This window comes from Dipodomys ordii, unplaced genomic scaffold (genome assembly GCF_000151885.1).
Source record: "Dipodomys ordii isolate 6190 unplaced genomic scaffold, Dord_2.0 Scaffold3, whole genome shotgun sequence".
NCBI classification, from domain to species: Eukaryota; Metazoa; Chordata; class Mammalia; order Rodentia; family Heteromyidae; genus Dipodomys; species Dipodomys ordii.
The window spans coordinates 20,079,352-20,100,987 of record NW_012267219.1 but is presented as its reverse complement, the minus strand read 5'-3'; the positions used below and the strand labels follow the sequence as shown (position 1 = coordinate 20,100,987).

Below are 21,636 nucleotides of genomic sequence, written 5' to 3'. Positions count from 1 at the left end.
TTTTTCTTTTTTAAGCAGAAAAGGCAGCTAACTGGTGGTTAAAATATAGTACATGTACTTATCAGGTCTTACAGTTTCATATATACATTAAATTAGTTATTTTTCAGACTTACTATGGAAAATTCTATACAAAGCAATATTTTCCATTAAATAAAGATCAGTCTATGTATTGTTTTAGATCTGCAAATGCTGCAGCTTTTGAAAGGCCAGATGGTCTTATTTTGCAAAACTTCCATTTCTAGTTACATAAGTTAATAACATTCCTGAAAAACATAGAGTCAAATATCTGTCTGCAATAGGTCAACCTTGTTACTGACTTTTGTACCTGAGTACAATCATACTCAAAGTGTAAAAAATGGGGACTCTCATGGTAGTCCAGATCAAAGCAGACAGACTTTTCTCTAGTTAGTAGGAAAAAGAAAACAAAAAACAAAACTTCTATCACCATGGTGCATTATTGACATTTTTCTAAGGGTGCCTTTCGGATTATCTCAAAGAACCAAAAAAGCATCAAGAGCAGGCTGTCAACAACTATGTAGTGACGCAGTCACTTTTGCAGGTGTCAAAACCTCAATCACAGAAATCCCGGCCTGAGAACAGACCAGTAAAGAAAATGGATACGAGAGGAATACCAAACAGCTGCTTAGTGCAGAGTCAAAGCAAGGCAGATACCTATGGGGAGGTCAAGCAAAACACTTGGAAATCACTTTGAAACACAGTCTGAAACAATGTAACAAAGCAGCAGTCTGGAAACAGAGGCTGGCCACTAACAGAGCCACACAAGCATCCCAAAGGCAGCCCCTCTGGAGGAATCAGCAGGCATTTCCTGCAGGCCACGCACAATTGCCAGGACCACAGACCAGCTCCGGACTGAAGCACAGGGATTTATTGTTGAATGAAAACCACTGTTCACAAACACAGGCAGATCAAAGGATTCATTGACACAAAACTTGTAGTGCCCATAGTAGCATGCTATCATCCTTACTTACTAACATCCCCAACTCTTGGGCAGCACCTTTGCCACAGTGTACAGAAAACCTCTAAATGGTGAGGGAAATCTCCTAATTCTGATCCTCAGTGTTAACTCCTAAAAATTTTGTCATAGACCTGTGTTTCTCCACTACAGTCAGGAAGCCCCTGAGTGTCCAGATGTGTTTTCAGGGATCAGTAACTCTGCCAGACTTTTAAAATTTCGTTTCTTCATTTAGATCAGGAGCTGGCAAACTTTTCCTGCTTAGGGCTAGATAGTAAATATTTTAGGCTTCAACTACTGGATTCTGCTGAGAAACAGAGTGAGTGAGCAAATGAGCAAGTAAGCAAATGAGAGAGAGAGAGGGGGGGGAGGGAGGGAGGATATATGGGTTTCAGGGTGTATTTGGTCCCAAGCTTTCTGCCCCATACATATCTAACATTCTATTACATGTGAAGACTGCCTCACTGCTAAGTATGGCTACATAAATTCTATGATTTTCATATTTGTGTTCAGTTGGCATTCAAAAATACTACTAAAGCTATCAATGTAATGAAGCAATGGAGCAAGTGGACTGCACTGATTTCTGGAACCTCTGTTGTCTCTTCCCCTCTTCAAAAATACTTATTCATTCTAACAGAGCCCCTGTTTCCCTACTGAATATAAGTTTACCACATTCAATGTGATGTTACATAGGCCAATCTGCCTGAACTGGAGTTCCACTCTTACGAAACCTCAGACACAAGACCTCAGCTCAGTCAGAGGACCCTCACCCTTCCCTTGCCAAATGTTATGTTTCATGGATGATGACTTACATTAACACAAGGAAGTCCTCCTTGGAGCATTTCTGGGAGAACCAGGTGTCAAACTCTAGCTTGTCACTGCCAGGATGGCTATTGCAACCAGATCACAAATGGAAAATGAGGGCTAGGGGTGTACTTGCTTAGTACACAGAAGGTGCTGAGTTTAATCCCCAGCACTGAAGGAAAAAGAAAAAGAAGTTCAGCTGAATGTGATGGTTGACATTTCTAATCTCAGCACTTGGTAGATAGGGACAAAAACATTGCAAGTTCAAGGCCTTTCTGGACTACATAACCAAACCATGCCTCAGAGGAGAGAAAGAGAGAGAGAGAGAGAGACAGACAGAGACAGAGATAGCAGAGACAGAGAGAGACTGAAAGAGAGACAAAAAGACAAAGGGAAAGAGAAGGAGAGAGAGAAAAAAGAAAGAAAAAGAGGAGAAAGAGGAGAGAGAGAAAACACATTTGGACTATTTAGAAATCCTTTAGTCAGACAAGCAAGAAACTCCCCGAACTGGATGAACCTCCAATATTGTCATTGCTATAAACTGAATATTCATTTTCCCTAAAATTAATGTCAAAGTCTAATGTGCAAGGTGATCGTTGGAGGACCTTTGGGAATTGATTTAATCATGAGGCAGAGCCCTCATGAATGTGATTAGTGCCCTTATAAGGAGGCTCAGAGAGTGGCCAGGAATAAATGTGAAGCCAGCACTCGGGAGGTAGAAGCAGAAGAATTACAACTTTGAGGCCAGCCTGAACTACACAACAAGATCCTGATGCCTCAGAGAACTGCCTTGAGACTGTGTTACATGAGGAAACAGTGAGAAGACTGCCATCTAGAATTCAGACACTTAGCTTGTCAGTGCCTTGATCTTGCGTGGACAGACTCCAGAAATGTGAGCAATAAGAATCTGCTATTCTAAGCCAAATGGTTTATGGTTTTGGTACAGCAGCCCAAATGTACTAACAGTCACTTATAACCAAGACTCCTTATTATCAAAATAGTATGCTAGCAAAAATTCAAATACAATGACAAAATTTTAGCAACAGTTCCAAGTAGCAATATAGATCTGCCAAACTCCAAAGCACCCACAACCTGCTATTAGTACTGGGAGCAGAGGTGTTCTGACATCTCAGCTCTCCTCTTACTCATCAAGGAAAGAAGATGGGTGCTTCTATCTCCCTTCAAAACTCATTTCCCTGTGATTTTCTTTTCATCTATTTTTTTTCCTGGGGGAGGGGACTGCTTCCTCAAGACATAAAGCTAATCATTGTCTCACTCTCTCCTTGACCTTCAATACTCAGTTAATTGCCCACCAAAGTCACCTTTTCTTTGTCTTTCCATCTGTAACATATACAAATTTCTTTCTTCTTCTGTTCCTACCTTAGTTTAACCTTCATCACTACTAGGAAAACAAATCCTCTGACAGAACAATATATGATCTATGTAAAAACCACATAGCCAGTGTAATCCTAGAATAGCGTTTTTCTGGTCTCCCTGCTTTGGATTTCTCCCTACTGAAGACAATCCAAATCTTGCCATAGAACTCAAGAGACTCTGGTGATCTGGTTCTCAGTAACTTACAATTTGTCTATTCCGTCATCCTTTCCCCTCTAGTTTTTCTGCCCTATTCTTGAGATACCAAGTCATTCACTTCCTTTCCTTACTTTTTTTTTTCCTTCCCAAATGTTTCTCCTTCATTCTCATGCTTGTTAAGCTAATTTTGATGTATTTATCAAGAACCAATTCAAGCATAACCTTCTCAAAAGTGCCTCCAGGCTGGGTCAAGAACTGCTCTTATGCTTTCACTTAGAACCATAAGTATATATTTATTTTAGAGTAACTGTCAATTTCCTTGTCTCTGACCAGACTCCTTACTCCTTAGGATTATGAACCACATCATGTGCGGGTCAGTACCCCAGGTCATGGTTGCTGACACAGCTAAGCATCTTGAAAAGCCTGCTCCAGGAACAAAGGGTAACATGAGCAAAAAGCTGCTTTCTTGAGAGACAGAACATTTCTAGATAAGAATGACTTAACATTTCTAAATCAAAGGCCAATGCCTATTGGAGCTGATTTCCTGAATTTAAAATAAATCCAAATCAAATGTCTCTTTCAAACTTTGAATAGATTTATCATATTTTTACACTACGATTTGCAAAAATCAGACTACCTAAAGTGGTAAACAGCCCCTTACTTTCCCATAACTGCTAGTAACACCAGCCATTTCAGACTTTTGAATAAAACAATCTACAAAGTCATGATCAAATGTCATTACGTCTTCTGGTTGACATGTATATAAAGATAATTACCTGCTTATCAATTTTGTTGCTTCCTTGATTTTTAGTTGTCTCCTTTTTCCAAGGACAGAGAAATTTGCTTTGAGAAGTGCCAATGAATTAGCTATAACCGATAGAATATTCTAGAATAAATATCCACTAAGAAGGATGAAAACCAACTCTAGTTTACATAGAATTTACATTTTAAATAGTTTCCAAAGATCCAAGAGTGACTAACTACCATTCCAGCTTTCAGTTGAACTACAGCTGCAGTGTTATTTATTTCTATCAATTCCAGTCTTCCAGGTAACTCTCTTAGAATATGTGACTAACTTACAGACATACACAGATTTTCTTCATAAGTCTTAGGTAAGCTGCATGTAAAACATTTACTCTTTTATATAGTCTTCTAAAGATGCTTAAAAACTACATTTGAGCCAACTTATAATTTACATTTTTATTCAGAAAGTAGTTTATATAAATATTTTTATCAAATCATGAGTCATAGAAAATATTTTACCTTAATTTTCAACTAGTTCTCATACCAAGAAAAGAAAATATAAAAATCTAAACTTAAGATTATGCTTAATACTAAAAATAATCTTAGTTTCTAAATATCACCTGTGATATTTAGAAATCCATATGTAACATATGAATAAAGTGTCTGATTTACCATTAAACTTACTGACTTGGAGTTCAACTTGAAAAATACACCTCTTTCACGCACAGAATTAACTAATTATTACTCAAATAGGTATTTACTATGATAGCCTTCTTGGCCTTCTTAAAAATATAGGAAAGTAAGATATATATAATATATATATAAAAATATATATATATAAGGGGTCCTTTGTGGGGCCTGAACTCTAGGCCTGGGTACTGTCCCTCAGCTCTTCAGCTCAAGGCTAGTGCTCTACCACTTGAGCCACAGCTCCACTTCCGGCTTTTTTCTTTTTGCTTATGTGGTGCTGAGGAATCGAACCCAGGGCCTCATGCATGCAAGGCAAGCACTCTACCACTGAGCCACCTTCCCAGCCCCAGCTTTTATATAAGGTTATAACACACAAACCATTCAGCCTGCACTGAAAACATTATCATAGAGTCCTTAAAAAACAAAAACAAAAACACCCAAATGGGACTTCCTCAAACAGCTGAAGTCCGAGAATTTCCATTGTAATAATATGTCTTGATTTTACCTCAAGCTTATTTTGCTTCTCTGGTTCCAATTTACAAAGATAATGATCAAATCCTCCATTCCAGTGCTTCCTTCCTTCCTTCTTTCTTTCTTTCTCCTTCCTTCCTTCCTTCCTTCTCTTTCTTTCTTTGTTTTTTTTCTTCCTTCCTTCCTTCCTTCCTTCTTTCCTTCCTTTCTATGTTGTTGTTGGTTGTAGGGCTTGAACTCTGGGCCTGGGAGCTGTCCCTGACTTCTACAGCTCAAGGGGAGCACTCTCCTGCTTAAGCCACAGTGCCACTTCCAGTTTTCTGGTGATTAATTGGAGATAAGAGTCTCACAGACTTTCCTGCCTGGGCTGCCTTTGAATGGGGAGCCTCAAATCTCAGCCTCTGAGTAGCTAGGATTACAGGCGTGAGCCACTCGTGCCCTGCTGCTTCTTTTTCTCCCACAAAGAAAAAGTTTACCCAAATTTCCTAGAATCATCCCTCCTCTATATATTTGTAAAAGGAAAGCAAACATCATAGGCAAGAAAAGGCAAAGTCCTCAAAGTCTTCTTAGTTTTACCTGAGTTCATCAGGAGGTATAATTCCTAAATCTCTTCCCCCATAATAAATCACCATACTTTCCATCCAATCCAAAACCCTGGAGAAATAAAAATTGCTACTCCTTTGTTTAATTCCAAAAAACAACCCTAGGATGTTTAATAAGGTCTTGAATTATTGGTTTCTTGTAGCAGTTTAAATTAATCCCAGAGAGCTGAGAAGTCTTTTTGCAAAATCCACTTGTTGTGTAGCTTGAATAACTTAAAGACAATATGACTGGCTTTTAAAGTCCAGTAGAAACAGGTTTGTTAAAACACTAGGTAAATTTTCACTGAATCTTCTAAATGTGTTCTAAGGAACAGAAATGCAGATCAGTAAAGTAGTCTGTTATGCAGGCAGGTGCCAAAAGTGATCTCATTTTAGGAGCTCTCCACTTACTGCTAGAATTTACGTATCAACAGAAACCATAAATACTCCAACTAAGAGTAAAGAAACACCTCAGAAATGAATGAAGTTGTGACCTAGATAAAATATCTCTGGTTGATATGGTTTGCACTGGTGGTAATGTCGTACCCTATGATTGGTACAACCAATGTTTTGACTCACAGCGTGATTTCGTGATTTCAGTGACTCCAAAGTAGCTAATTTAAGCATATGACTCCTCAATCTCATCTTAGTTATCTGCATAACATACTTAGTTATCTGCACACAAAGCCAGGCCGGATAGGAAAGTCCATGAGATTCTTATTTCCAATCAACCACCAGAAAACTGGAAGTGGTGTTGTGACTCAAGTGATAGAGCACTAGTGGTGAGCTGAAGAGCTGAGGGACAGCACTCAGTCCCAGAGTTCAAGCCCCACCACTGACAAAAAACAAACAAACACAAAACCAAACCTTTGAAACTTTTCTGGAAAGCTAGTTATCTTTTTCATTAACTTGTATTGTCTTTAGTACCTATAACTCACATTCATTTATTTATAAGTCATTCTGTGTGTACAGGGGTGATGTCTTTCACTGGGGAGCAAGTGGTAAAGGAGAAGAAATAAGCAGTATCAGTGTGTGATGGCAATGCACATACTTTGCATAGGAAATTCCAGCCTGGCTTTGTATATAATGATATTCTGAAAATTTGGAGTAACTTCAAGTCAATATCATTTTTTTCCTGATAAGCCTTTCTTTTCTTTTTCTTTCTTTTTTTTTTTTCCCAGTCATGGGGCCTGAACTCTGGGCCTGGGTGGTCACTCAGCTATTCAGTTCAAGGCTAGCCCTCTACCATTTGAGCCACCACCCTACTTCTAGCTTTTTCGGCTTATGTGGTGCTGAGGAATTGAACCCAAGACCTCATGCATGCAAGGCAAGCACTCTACCACTGAGCCACCTTCCCAGCCCCAGCCTTTATTTTCATTGTGATGTTTTATTGTCTAAGATACACACATGGACTGGAATCATTTTTATAAGAAGCTAAAATACATTCCTATATACCATGTCATTTTAACATTTGTGGACAAGATTATGAAAGACATCTAGATACAGCTTTCATGTATACTTATAATTAACTATTTGTCACATACAACTTAATGACAAAGCTTATATATTCACTTGCGGGGATATCAGTGTATGTAAAGTAGTGAGGATTCAACATCATTTCTTCAAGATTAAAATTCAGCATAAAAATGAATTCCAAAATGTTTATCAGAGTTCATTGAACCTTTTCTGTTTTCACACTCAGCTGTCTCAACTCTTGGATTTCTTTCTGCCTAACTAAAGTCTATCGAGTTTCATGTAATGAAAGGCAATTGTTCAAGCAAAAACACTCAACAGCGTTACTGCTTCTATAGAGACCAGCTCAGCACCAGGCCCTCTTGAGGGGAAATCTCAGTTACACCCTCTAGCTTCCCTCGCTTTTAGGTGACAAAAAAAAAAAATGTCTCCACTTATTCTGGAAGTCCTACAACTGAGCAATGTATCATATCTAGATGATACTAAAACTGTTCTCTGCTATGTTGCCTATGTTCCTCATACCCTATTTTGTGTATCACCTGCAAGCTTGACTACCCCTGCAAGAAAAGGAAAAAAGAAACTTTCTAATCAGTGATTTTTTTTCTTTAGTTACAGAATCCAAACATCTGCTGATATTTAGAGAGCTGCAGCGTGTACATATATCTGAAAAAGCAGGCCATTGGGAAACTGATGGCCAACTTGCCCCACCCACCTGTCCCAGGCTAAACACTCACCTCTCCAAAAAATCCCTACACAGCCTTGTGCTCGCTATTGCTCAGCAAGATTTTTCTTTTCTTTTTTTAAGGATCAAAGTTTCTATCTTACAACTTGCCAGCTTGTAACCAATAAAATTCTTTCTTCCCCAGACACTTTGTCTGGAGTCACCGGCTTCACTGGGCAGCAACCAAAGCAGAAATTTCATAGTACACCAAGGCAATTGCATACTATTTTGTCAAAATTACAGTTCATATATGAATCCATCATTATTTTACAAAGAAGATGACATTCTTGCATGTGATGGTGACAGATACATCAGTAGAGAGCTTTCCTAGAATTAACAGGCTCTCTATCAATCTATCTTTTCAAAATCTAACTCATGTCATGAATGATGCCTTTTAGTTTAATCAGTTATCTTTAAGAAATTGCACAAAGGAAGTACCATATAACAAACCAGTTCATGAATACCATGCATTTTGATCAGTCTTACAACCCTTCCAACATTCTCACCCATACCTCCTGGCCCACCTCTTCTCTCTTAATTGTGTGTGTGTGTGTGTGTGTGTGTGTGTGTGTGTGTGTGTGCGTGTGTGGTGTGTGTATGTGTGTGTGTGAGTGTGTACATACACACACATATTGAATTATTGACTACATACCCTACCCCCTTCTCTTGATTGGTCTACGTCTCTCCTATTGGCCCCATCCCCCCTCTTGCAAATACCTGTTTCCTGATGCTCATTTTGTTGGGCTTTGACTTTGCCTTTGTAAGGAATTACCCTATTTGAGTTCTCCATAGAGTCTACCATACTTCAGTTAATACATGTGTAAACACTTGCATGCCATCTAACATGTTTACTTATAGGTTTATAGACTAATTCTAGTTACCACATATGAGGGAAATCATGGAACCTCTGTCTCTCTGGGCATAACCTACTTCACTCGATATAATTTTTCCAAGTCTTTCCATATGAATGATGTCTAGGCAGACCAGTAAAATAAATGAAACAGAGAGAGATTAAACAAGTTGGTAACATTCATACACAGAATAAAGACACCTGCCCTCAGACTACTTTGACCCAGGAATTCAGGCAGCCCTTCCAAATCTCTGTAAAACACACTGAGCTCATTTGTACCCAAAGGAAAACAAGCCTATCACTCAAAATGTGGTTCATGAGCTTTCAGTATCTGCTGCACTTGGACACTACCGAAATGAAGTATCTCAGGCCCTTTTCAGGCACAGCGTGCACTTTAATAGCTCCAAGTGATTTCTGTGTATACTACCTTTGGAAAGCACTGGCCTAGAACAGATACAAACACACAAATAAGAGAGCCAGCAAGGGTCCATCTCAAGGTCTCCTTAGGAGAGGCGATTGCTTCTCCATCTAATTCTAAGAAATTAAGGGTTTTTAGCTGGCCTCAAAAGACTTTTTTTTTTTAAGTCAACTGCCTTGCCAAGCACCTGTGGCTCAAATCTGTAATCCTAGCTACTCAGGAGACTCAGATCTAAGAACTGGAAGCCAGAGGGGGCAGGAAAGTCCAAGATACACTTATCTCCAATTAATCACATAAAAAGCTGGAAGTGTTGCTGTAGCTCAAGTGGTTGAGCACTAGCCTTGAGCAAAATGAAATTAGGGACAACACCCAGGCCCAGAAGGCCCAGACCAAAAAAAAAAAAAGAAAATGTCAACTGCCTGCCACTCACCAATGGCTCCCACTTGTAATGCTAGCTACCCTGGAGATGGAGATTGGGAGGATCAATGTTTGGGGACAGCTAGAGCATAAAGTTTTCAAGACTCAGTCTCCACTGATAGCTGAGTGTGCACAGCTTGTCACCCCATATACAGTGAGAAGAATAAATAGAAAGACTACAGTCTGGGCTGGCCTTGGCAAAAAGCAAGACCCTATGTCAAAAATAACCAGAACACAAAGGGTTGGAGTCATGGATCAGACTATAAACTACCTGTTCAGCAAGCATTAAGTTCTGAGTGAGTCAATTAGCAAGGTGTGTGTGGTGACACACATATAATCCCAGCACTCAGGAAGTTGATGTAGCAAGATCTCACATTTGGGATCAGTTTGAGCTTCTCAGAAAGACTTTATTCAAAATGAATGAATATATAAATGAGTGAATGTCCAATGCAGAGAGGAATGAGCTGCAAGAAAGGACCAAGAGTAAAATCCCCTTGCTTGTCTCAGCTATCCTCAAAATGACACCATGAGTACCCTTAAAAGTAGCCACTAAAGTCGGGCACCGGTGGCTCACACCTGTAATCCTAGCTACTCAGGAGGCTGAGATGTGAGGATCTCAGTTCAAAGCCAGCCCGGGCAGGAAAATCCGTGAGACTCTGATCTCCAATAAACCACTCGGAAAACTGGAAGTGACACTGTGGCTCAAGTGGTAGAGCGCTCATCTTGAGCTGAAGAGCACAGGGACAGTGCCCAAGCCCAGAGTTCAAGCCCCACGACTGACCAAAAAAAAAAAAAAAAGTAGCAACTAAAACTTTAATAAAAATAGCTCACATTATTTATACTGACACAGAAGGCATTTCATAATACTGAAATTTCAACTTACACTCAATTTGGAACAAAACAAAAAAATCCCATCAATAAAAAAATAGGGGGGGTGCTATCCTTGAACTTACATGGTCCCACTCTCTACCCCTAAGTACTTGGGATCATAGACATGAGTCACTACTGCCTAGAAATAGATCATTTTTAAGGGGATTTAAAATACAAGGTTAGATTCTCATGGCATAGTATACAGCTGGTGAGTATAGCACAGCAGCATCTTCGGTTTTGTGTGTGTGTGTGTGTGTGTGTGTGTGTACATGTATGTGTACTTGTACACATGTTTGCATGTGTGTGCCTCAGTAGTGGGGCTTACAAATAGGACCTAGGATTGTCCCTTAGATTTTTCATTCAAGGCTGGCACTCTGTCATTTGAGCCACTGTTTCACTTCCAGCATTTTTTGTGCATTTTTTTGTGGTTAATTGTAGATTAATTGGAGTCTCATGGACTTTTCTGCTGAGACAGGCTTCTGACTGCGATCCCCAGATCTCGGCCTTCTGAGCAGCTAGAATTACAGGTCTGAGCCAAAGATATTTAGCACACTGCTGACTTTAATAAATTTTCATTAAAATCTCAAATTCATTTTCTTTGGTTGAATCAGTGCACATACTTCAAAGAGTGGGTTAAACCGTTAAGCCTTGTTTTCTTAATGTAAGTTCAGGAATACAAGAGAGTACCATTTTTCTTCCTTGCAGTAGAAATAACAAGGCTAACCTTCCTACTTTAAATGCAGTTTACCAAATGAATTCAGGTACAACAGTTTTTCACATCAGCTATAAATAATTGCCTCCGTCAAAAGGGCCTATTTCTGCAAATAAAAATGTCTTCTTGCCTGATTAAACTTCTTCATCATCTGAGAAGTTTTCTTCTTCAAATTTGTAGTGGGAAAATTTGTCATTAAAAGCTTGCTTTGTCAAAATGAGGTTTTTTTCCATTGCTGTCGGAGAACAGTACGAACCTTAATTATTTGGAGGAGGAGATAAGCAACTTATTCTGAAGGAAATACACTTGGAAAAGGAAATACATGGACCCATGTCTTCTGCCTTGAGGTATCTTCTCAAAGGAAAGGCAGCAGGGCACTGGTGGATCATGCCTGTAATCCTAGCTACTCTGGAGGCTGAGATCTGAGGACTGGAGATTGAAGCCAGCCCAGGCAGAAAAGTCCCCATGAGATTCATATCTCCACTTAACCACTCAAAAATTGGAAATGGCACTGTGGCTCAAATGGTAGAATGCTAGCCATGAGCACAAAGAGGCTCAGGGACAGTGCCCAAGCCATGAGTTCAAGCCCCACAGTGACAAAAGTTAAATAAAATAAATAATGAAAAGGAAAGGCAACTGAGCTTAGTGTGTACATGCTTTAAAGCCTGGTGATAGGAAGCAGAAGTAGCCAAAAGGCTGTTTGCAAAACAATTTTTAAAAATGTCCCAAAGGAATCAATATGGTTTGCAGAAGCAAACCATATTGTCAGACTATGTGAAAACCCACTTCTCCCAATGGTCCTCAAACACGGAGAAGCAACCAAGCCCATGACTATATTTTCCGTGGCCAGCAAACTTTATACCTTGGAGAGAATTTGATTTGCAGGGATCTTAGATCTTACTTCTACAAATACTGACAGCCACTAAGTCCTTGAGTTCCTTTGGAGGAACTGTATTAAAGAGCTTAACTCCAGCTTGCATATTTAATCCAAGAAGCACTACCAACAGGAAAGAAAGCAAGGTAGATATGCTTTCATTGTGAAACAACTTGAAAACCAACAAAGGCAAGATTCTTCCTTCTTCAAAGTATTTTCAACTGTCTCTCTGATCACTACTCTTTGACTATGGGTTAATAACAGAAGCTAAATAACTATGCTTTATTACCATGTCCTGAACACAAACATATAACCTAACTGATAAACAAAAACAGGCAATAGCTTGCATCTTCCAGCTTCCTCATTGAAACAATTGAAAAAGGGAAAAAAAAATTAAGACAGCTGTAAAAATTTTACTAGACTTATTTATCTTTAGAAAATAAACCCAGTTGTTTTGTAAGAAATAAACTTTTGAACTGCATATAAAATTAATACCAAAGAATTCCAAGCATGCAGGGTGCCATGGATGGCCATTCTTCCCACTGCATGTTTAAACAATGTTGAAATATGGTTATTTGAAATGCTTCAGTCCCATCATTTAACACTATTCAAAATGTCAATAGCCATATTGGGCCCTAGTGGCCACACGAGCAAGTAACACATCCTTTGAAGTTAAAATACTCCTAATAAACCAGGCGAGTTGGCTCACACCTGTAATCCTAGCTACTCAGGAGGCTGAGATCCGAGGATCACGGTTCAAAGCCAGCCCAGAGTGGAAAGTCCGTGAGATTCTGATCTCCAATAAACCACTACAAAACTGGAAGTGGCACTGTAACTCAAGTGGTAGAGTGCTAGCCTTGAGCTGAAGAGCTGAGGGACAGAGTTCAAGCCCCACAACTAACCAAAAAACGAAAACAAAAACTCCTAAATAATGCCAAGTGAGGAGTTCTAGGCTAGAAGAGTCAAACTTACTACTGCTAAAGCAATTAACAATCTCTGGAATCACATTTAGGACAAAAATTGCTTGCATGATCAGACTTTGTAAAATTTTCCAATCCAAATTACAATCCTTTCTCAAACATTATTTTTACACATTGTTTCCTAATTAAATATACCTCATACACCCATAATGACCTCATTTTAAAACCCAATGTCTCTGACGAATGACTATTAATCAATTATAATAAATTCCATGGAAATGACAATTAATCATTCAAAACAAAGAGATCTGAAAGTACCATTTTATTTGCCCACAACAGCTAGTGCAGAGTTGCTATTCTAAGGGCCATGGCATGTGTTTCATTTGACATCTCATGTCATTTAGCCTTGAGTCTAATTACATTCTGTGCCCCATGCCTCACTCTCTGTCTCTCTGTGATATCACCAAATGCCCCAGTAAAGAATTCAAGAAACAAAAGCCTATGTGAAATTATCATAATAGAAAATATCAAATAGAAAATATCAGTTAGAGTGGCCTCGGCCAAACACTAAGGTACTTCTGCATGGATACATAGTTCTGTCCTCAAGAAATGTGGCATTCAGGCCCAAAGAAACATAGGTCCCATGGTTTCCCTTATTTACAATAACCAGTGTATGTCTGAGACAAGCAGAAAAGGTCAGATAAGTTGATGTTAAGAAAATGAACCCCAAGATAAGATATTCAAATGTTTCTTTTGCTTTCATGCAATTGTTTCTAACACATTTATAAGATGATTTCTTTGTTGCTTTGTATGTCCCTCCCCGCCACGCTATAACCCCTGCTTTCACTGTATTTGATGTTGGTATAATTTGTGGAGGGGAAGGAAAAAACAAATCGTTTAAATAGGGATACTGGTGGACCCATTGCAACAATGAGATGTACAAGTCGTTATGTTGAAAACGAACTTTACAACTTTGGTGGTGGGGGGAGGATTGGGTAGAGGGGGCAGGGGGGTGGTATGGGAAAGGATGGGAAGGGGAAACAAAGGAGGAGGCAACAATCTTTGATAAGTAATGTACTCATTATCTGGCCCATGTAATTGTAACCCCTCTGTAGAGTATTTTCACAATAAAAAAAAAGAAATGTGGCATATACAAAGCCTTCAAAGAAGCAAATATATATGTAATCCCACTTAATTCCATAATAAAATGGGACCAAAAGCCAGAGTTATCATTTTTAACTTTGTCCCTTTTCTATATTAATTTTTTAAGATATTTTGAATAAATCAGAATCTTCAGGTAATCTCTACTTTTTCAAATTTACTGCACTTATAAAATATTTTTTATTTATTTATTTATTTTTAAATTTTATTTTATTTGTGAACATACTGTACAGAGGGGTTACAATTACATGGGCAAGATAATGCATACATTTCTTACCAAGCATTGCAGCCTCCTCCTTTGTTTACCCTTCACCTCCCTTCCCAGCCTCCCCCCTCCCCCCACCCAATCCTTCCCTCCTCCCCCCCCACCGACATTGTAAAACTCGTTTTTGACATGACAATTTGTACTTCTCGTTCTCTAAAATCAGGACAACTTTTATGGTGAACTTTAAAAAATCACTTTAGCAATGGGGCCTTCTCCAAAATTTTCTTACATAGCTAAGTTTACTTTGTAAGATCTCACTTAACTGTAAAGAACAAAAAAGTCATAGCTGTAAACACCCCAAAAAAGTAACCTAAAAGTTTCTAGGAGACCCAAAAGAACAGTTATACCTTTCATTCTAGAAGCTAGAGTGAATCTGACAGATGTGACTAAAAAGCTGCACTGTCAAAGAGTTTTGAGAAAAGAAAAGAAGGTGCGGGTAGAAATTCCATAGTGCTTCGTTTTATTGGAATTAATTTCTTACAAATTACAGCCAAAAATATCTGAGGAAAAGTTTTTAATCCTTATTAATCCCTATGGCCAGTTGAAACAAATCTAGTTAACTTATACCAGATCAAAAGTAAGTCCAGGCCAAACACTATGTATCCTAAGTATAACACAGTGTTCTGAGTGAGAAGCCAACAAAATTACAGTAAAAATATTTAAATATGGATATCAAGGAAAATAAACCTGATTGTGAAGTTGTAAGCTAACAAAAAAGGAAGTAAATTTATGCAGAATGGTATTTACCAATGGTCAACTTATTCTTATTTTCATTGACCTTCAAAATCCTTGATCAAGCACATACAGGATAGGCAATGTTTGGTGGCATACCAAAGAAATAATAAGTGAGCAGCTACTGTAGATACATTTATGTACCCCATAGATAAGCAGATCCTCCTGCTTGGTAGCATCCATAATTAGTAAATTATTGAATGATATAGTGTATTTCTCAAAAGCACATACAAATCAAATATTCAAAGTAACCATCTAGCATTGTACCTAATCACACCTGTGTCTTTTCACTCTACGAAAATGTAGAAAGTAAGCAGATCTGCTGATGTGGCACTACAAATTTTTTAAACTAAGCTCCTAAGGGGGACAGCTATTTATAGAGATTTTTATATTCAATGACCCACCCATCCTTTTCTTCAAGTCCACTATACTTGTTGCTTTATGTGAAGCCATTAAAATAAATATACAAAGAGAAACCAATGGTTCAAACCTGTAATCCTACCTGCTCAAGAGGCTGAGAGCTGATGATCCTAGTTCAAAGCTAGCCTGCGAAAGTAAATCTACTACTCAAGAGGCTGAGAGCTGATGATCCTAGTTCAAAGGTAACCTGCTAAAATAAATCTGTGAGACTCTTGCCTCCAGTTAACCAGCAGAGAGACAGAAGTGGAGCTGTGGCTCAAGTCAAAGAGCACTACTAATCTTGAACAAAAAAGCTCAGGGACAGCACCCAGGCCCTGACTTGAAGCCCCAGTACTGGCAACATAAAATACAATAAAACAAAAAATATGAAAAGCTGATCCAATACCTAACTACCAAGAATGAACCAAAAAGTTTAAAAGATGAATGGTAGAATAGCTTAAAGAACTTAGGGGAAGGAATAGTAAGATTAGGAAGATGCAGATTTGTCAGCCAAAGATTTTCCAGAACGCCTGAAGGCTAAACTCTGTCTTTGCCTCATATTATGAAAATTCCTGTGACAGAGATAATGTATCCTTAGCCTTCGATAAACAGCTGCAGTCTCCCAGGCATTTGGAACAAGTGCTTTTAATGTGCCTAGCTGTAGTAACAAAGAGATTAGGAATACCAACTCTGCGCCTCACTCAGGTTGGAAGCCAAAAGGTTGTAGCTATTTCAGAATTATAGCAGCAAAGAATTCACTGCTACCACTGGGGCACATTAGCTCTGAGAAAGTAAGTGCAGATGACAAGATAACAGCCCACACAGTAACCAATATAAATTAATAACTGTGTGTGCACATGCATGCATGTGTGTGTCTGAACACAACTAAGAGACAGATGGTTGGCAAGCAATTTTCCCTTTGGCATTTGTACATGTCCGTTCAGTGCCTGTATTTGGGTCATTTGCTGTGATAAATGCCATGTGATGGACTCAATGGAAGTAAAGCAAAGCTTTACTGCATACTGACTGTACCCAATTGTAATTATAACTCACCAATAAGACACACTTGTCCAAAAGAACAAAACAGACCATTTCCAAATTGACTTGTGTAAATAACCAAAACATAGCTAGAAAAAAATTCCATATAAAAAGCTCATAAGACCTTCAGATGCCAAGAACAAAAATAGGACAATGTTGAAAAGTATGGAGAGAAGGAGGAAGGAGAGAAATGGAGGCATGAATGTGGTACATTGTATGTCTGTATTGCAATGTCACAATGACTCTCTCTCTCTTTTGTGCAACTCCTATATACCAATTTTTTAAAAAACTAAAAAGTTCATATACTATAAGTTATCTCTGCGTGTTATTTGGCATATTACAAACTAGGTAAGAAAATGAAGGCAAAACAAACTTGTCCACTTCGACTTTTCCTAATAATGAGCTGATAAAGTGATTTTTGATATAGAGCTACAAATCGCACTTAAAAAAAAAAAGAAAAACAGTAATTTTTCTATACATGCACTTGCTGAATCTCAAGAACCACCTTCAGTGGTTAAACAGATTGGAATTTTAAGATAACAATTCCAGACGGATTCAAGGCAAATCTATTAGACATTTGAGAAAAAAGTTAAGAAATCATATATATATATATATATATATATATATATAGGTCAACACCTATAATTTGAACTGAGTTTAACAAGTACAAAATAGACACCAGAGACAAAAATACTAAAAATACTCAGAAGGAGCCACAGAAATATGATCCAATATCAAAAACTCAAATGGAATTTTACCAACTATTTTACCAATTTCACCAATTATTTTACTCACAGGAGAGTGAAAACATTCTCATTTACATATCACTAAGTCAAAAAGGGAACATCATCCACTACATGATATGTGCAAAATGAAATCAGACCCCCAAACTGTACATAGCTCACATCTGTTTCACACTTAAGATCTTCTCTCAAAGTGTTTTCTGTGAGAACCTTAGAACAATATCACTGAAGAATGAAGAGACATGATGTGCAAACATCTTCAATAAATGCATAAAAGACACAGAGGCCTGTCAGTAAGTATCTTCCAATGACCTAAACACCAAATTCCTCCACAAAATGACAGGATCACTCAAGAAGTCAGGCACGATTTTAAGTTTCAACTTAAAATTTGGCAAGGATTGCATATTTGTAATTCCAATTTTATTGTAGCCACAACTTAAGAATCCATATAGTTATTAAACTATATTGAAGGCAAGGAAGGGGAGGATAAGGATGATATCATATATACTCTCTCATCAGATACTGCCAATTCTACACTTGTACTGTTTGTTCCAACACATGTAGGCATATTCTTAAGTCTAGCACAGAAACACTTGTAAAATATTAAGTTTTACCATAGGGAAATTGATTTTGCTTTAAGAAAGTTTCACGTTACCACTTAATTTCAACCCAAGCTACATCAAACATTGAACGTAATTATACATATCGTTTATAAAGTAAACTTGATCACTATATTTAAAAGCAATGATAACTTTGAGAAGTACCACAGCAATAATGCTTAAACTAAAGCAATATAAAGCCCTACTAAAGTATGCCACAGGCTAAAAAAATGCAGTCTTGATTTAGTTAGACAAGTTGGGCATTAAAACCATCTTTCTCTCCTTCAATACCATGCACTGTATACTTCCAACACTGGCCTCTCCTTACACAGTTGTATTTCAGGAAAGTTCCTGGCGGGTGGCAGTATCCACAGATGTAATATAAGCAACGTTTTAAATGTGAATCTTTGCAGTCTGAAATAGAGTAGTGGAAATAAACACATTATCATCATCCTACAGTTTCCAGCTCGCTTCCCCTTTCACACACCACTGAGTTACAGTAGTTAGGTAGAAAATAGATTTGAAAAGCCAGTTTGCAGTGCACCTCAGCAATGAATCATTTTAACATGCTGTGCATACAATAAATACCTTCAGCCTACATTAATATGCATTCCCTAAATCCTAGGATACATAAAAATGAAGTTTGCTGCTCTAAAGATTCTTAAAAAATGCCAAATCTTTAGAGCAGCAAACTTCATTTTTATAAGAGTATGCATTTGCATATGCAGTTCTGCTACAAAATCCAAACAAAATACGCTTTCTAATTGTAGCAAAGCATGACTCATATTTTAGGCTGTCAACATCTTAGTAGTATAAGGTCTATAGATCACACTAAGCATGGAAGCAACTATTTGCTATGGGCAAAGCATCACACTAAAATCATCTATGTAGGTAGAAATAACAGTCAGGAATTTTAACACTCAGTTTGACCTCCAGCATGGGAAGAGTTTATAATAACTGCCAACGTTCAAAGCACAGCTAATTTATCATCATTCTTCAACGTTCTCTCAAAGTGACAACATTCCAAATTTCAGACTCATGATCACAGAATTAAGCATCAGCCCTGGAGAAAAATGCACATGCCCTTTACAGTTAGTTTAGGCCTTCTTTGGCATAGCTCCTTCAAGAACAGGACAATTTCAAATAGTCTGCAAATACAAATGTTGGTGTTCTACAGTAATGAGAGTATTACAGTGTTTCTATTCTCTATAAACTCTAAGTGCTCTATAAACTCCAAGGTTTCAATGCTTATGATTCCAACTGTCCCCAAAAGAAACAGCAATCACCCAAACTCTTTCCTGAGCTGGATTTTGTAAAAAGTCAGTCATCTGAGGAAACAAGGGCTTTTATTCATCAACATCCTGGAAGTAGCAGGTGCATCACCACATAAAACAGGAGGAAGAGAAGCAACTCTGCTTGGTATAGCCTTACACTCAGAGAGGGTTTCCTACAGTGTGTAGTATAACAGTAAGCTGACAATCAGTACATGGTTTCAAAGTTGAGAGAAAACTTTCTGACAACCCAGTGTCTTCCTATCAACTAGCCTCTGGCAGACACTACAAAAAACAAAAAGTATTATCAAGGGTTTGTAGGATATTCTGGCACCTATTACCAAGGAACTTCATAACAAACATGTGGGTCTGAAGAAAGATTTGCTGATTTAAAGCATGCATCCATGAACATGCTTTTAGCAGGAGAGGGGCACACCAGAGAATACAGTCTATGGCTAATTAGCACCAGAAGAAGAGTCTGCCTTTCCCTCTGCTCACTATAAACCACTTCGCCTAAGTTCACTCACTGCCTCACCCCTGCCCTGGGGATCCATTCACTTTCCATAGTCCAGAGAGGGTGCTGAAAAGCTGTCAAAGTAAATCTGTGCTCACTTTTTGGATGGTTTAATTTCAATGGAGCATGAAACACTCCAGGACGGTTAATAAGTTTAGCCAGGCGTGCTGTTCTCCCTAATATATTTTAATTATGCATCTGTTTTAATTGTAATCAGATTAAGTCACCGGAAAGGCACAAATTGGAATTTTCCCTAATGGCTATTGGAGCTTTTCATCAGTTTCTAAACATTAACAAAGTTTAAAAATTAGGTAGAGACACACCAGCACAACTCTGACATTTTCCAAGAATCAATGCAGTTTCTTTGACAACACAATTTGGGTCTCATTAAGCCACCCAAACTAACCCAAACGTAGAAGACAACCTCAGTCTCTAGGGGCGTCTACTTCCCCAATTAGCAGGAGAAGCACTGAGGTCTGATGCAAAACTCCCAAGCAGAAAGGAACACCAAAGCGGTTATAAAGTGCTACCCCATCGATTGGCGAGGGGAGGCTTGGGGAAGCAGGAGATAACAATCAGCATTATCGGGGCTCAGTGTCCAGTACCATACACTGCCCAAGGGAGAGCATAACAAAAGGGAAAGTTGAAGTGAGCTACCATCTCTCTCTTTCTCTCCTCTCTCCCCGCCACATCCCCCTCCCTCTCATTTTGGCAACTGTCAAAAGTGAGTTTCAACTCCTGGAAATAAAAGTGTCCTGTCAATAAAAGGAAATGACACAAGGAAGATCTACTAGGGGCGAGCAGGGTGGAGGCTTCCTTCCAGGCCAGATTTAAAATCGTTTAATGTGCTTTGTGACACCAAGGAATACCTAGGACTTAAAAAAAATAATACGTTCATTACACAGTTTTCCAAATTGCTGGGATTTCCGCTAAGAAACTTAAGCGCCTGCCAGCAGGCGAGAAGCAAGCGAGAGCCTGCAGCTAACTCTTGAGCGGAAACTCCCTCTAGCCGGCCCGCCCAGTGCGCTCAGGTCCTCGGGCATGAGCCTTAGGTGTTCACGCTTCTTTCCACCCAGATCTCCAGGTGTGGAAGCGGTGCCTCCTCCAAGATCTCACTTGGCGTCTCAAAGCGGGAAGCTCCCAAGCCAACAAGGAGTCCCCCCTCGCCGGACATCATCATCATCATCATCATTATCATCATCGTCATCGTCACCACTGGGTCTCTCCCTCTTACCTGTCATCGTAGCAGAAATCCGCGCTCAGGGTGTTGAGATACAAGGCGAGCCCCAGAGCGCTGCTCAGCAACTCTGCAATCATCTCTCCACCGCCTTCCCTCCGGCTGGGCGCCCAGCGCCAGGGCAGCCACCACGGCAACAAAACACAGAAGCATCAACCCCCACCTTCCGCCGCCTTCCCCTCCCAGCTTCACTTTTCCCTCGCTTCCGCGCCCTCCCGTGCTGCTTCTTCTTCCCTCGGGATCCTTCCTTCCCGTCCTCCACTCCTCTCCTCCGCCTCCTCCAAACGCGGCGGCGGCGGCGGCGGCGCGGGTTCCCAGCCGGGTGCGGGGTTCACAGCGCGCACCCCATGCCCCGGGGCGCCCGGGAGTGAGAGCGCGAGCGAACGTGCGAGCGAGCGAGCGAGCGGCGTCCACCGGGCTCCGTGTCCACCCCTCCCCTCCGCCCCGGTGGATGCTCAGGGCTGGGTCCTGTCGCGCACTGCTCGCCGCCGGTCCCCACCCTAACCCATGGCAGTTTGGGGCGCCCTAGGTGAGGAGTGAGACTCCCGAGGAGGTGGAAAGAGTGCCGGACAGGGGAACAGCAGCAGGGTCCCGGCCGAGCCGGGGGACTGGAGAACGGGGGTGGG

The 21,636-nt window shown here is 39.6% G+C and overlaps 1 protein-coding gene across 1 annotated transcript in view; it reads right to left on the bottom strand.

Moving 5' to 3' along the window:
• Positions 1 to 21,199, bottom strand: part of Tmtc2 (transmembrane and tetratricopeptide repeat containing 2) — a 350,008-nt gene extending 328,809 nt beyond the window's left edge. The window contains exon 1 of the mRNA XM_013020555.1: positions 21,008 to 21,199. The gene's annotated coding sequence lies outside the window, so the exon portion shown is untranslated. The remainder of the gene's footprint in view (positions 1 to 21,007) is intronic.
• Positions 21,200 to 21,636: the final 437 nt, after the last annotated feature.